This window comes from Octopus bimaculoides, chromosome 1 (assembly GCF_001194135.2).
Source record: "Octopus bimaculoides isolate UCB-OBI-ISO-001 chromosome 1, ASM119413v2, whole genome shotgun sequence".
NCBI lineage: Eukaryota > Metazoa > Mollusca > Cephalopoda > Octopoda > Octopodidae > Octopus > Octopus bimaculoides.
This window is the reverse complement of record NC_068981.1, coordinates 194315968-194316724: the sequence shown is the minus strand read 5'-3', so window position 1 is coordinate 194316724 and position 757 is coordinate 194315968.

Below are 757 nucleotides of genomic sequence, written 5' to 3'. Positions count from 1 at the left end.
ATGAAAGGTTTATTAGCTACTGCCAATATGCTTCAGCCATTTTTTGACAAGGAAATAATAATTTTATCACCGCCAGAATCGTTTGAGAATCGTTTGTTTACGTAGTCAGCACTTAATGTATTCGACTGAATGGACGTCAGTCATTGGTTGAAATAACAGAAATACGACAACTTTAACATGAAATAACTGCGATGTACGTTTTTTTGTTAAGAAGACTAAGAGAAAAAGATGTTTTATGTGACACATTCTACCAGTGTCCCAAGTTTCAAAGTGTTTCGTTACGAAAATACTGGTACCCCCGTTTTGAACTAGATCCGGTGGATGTTAAGTACTGTGGGGCATGCAAAAGGACGAAAAAATGTAGATTGCGGAATTATGTAGTTTGAGGGGAGGAGGGGAATAATGTGTGTGTTCAGTAAAGAAGTTGTTGATGAGGATGGAAACAACATAGTAGTAGTAGTAGTAGTAGTAGTAGTTGTTGTTGTTGTTGTATGGCGATGATAGATACACACGCACTCACGCACACGTACCCACATACACTTACGTACTGATACATAACACTCACACACGGATACACATGAAGTGTTACACACCCTCAAATACAGGCTCAGGTCTATGCACACCACTATACACACACACACATAGGTATGTATGTGGTACGCCATTTTTGATGTCTTACTGATCGTACATATATGCATATTTTATGTATACGTATATATATATATATATATATATATATATATATATATATATATAT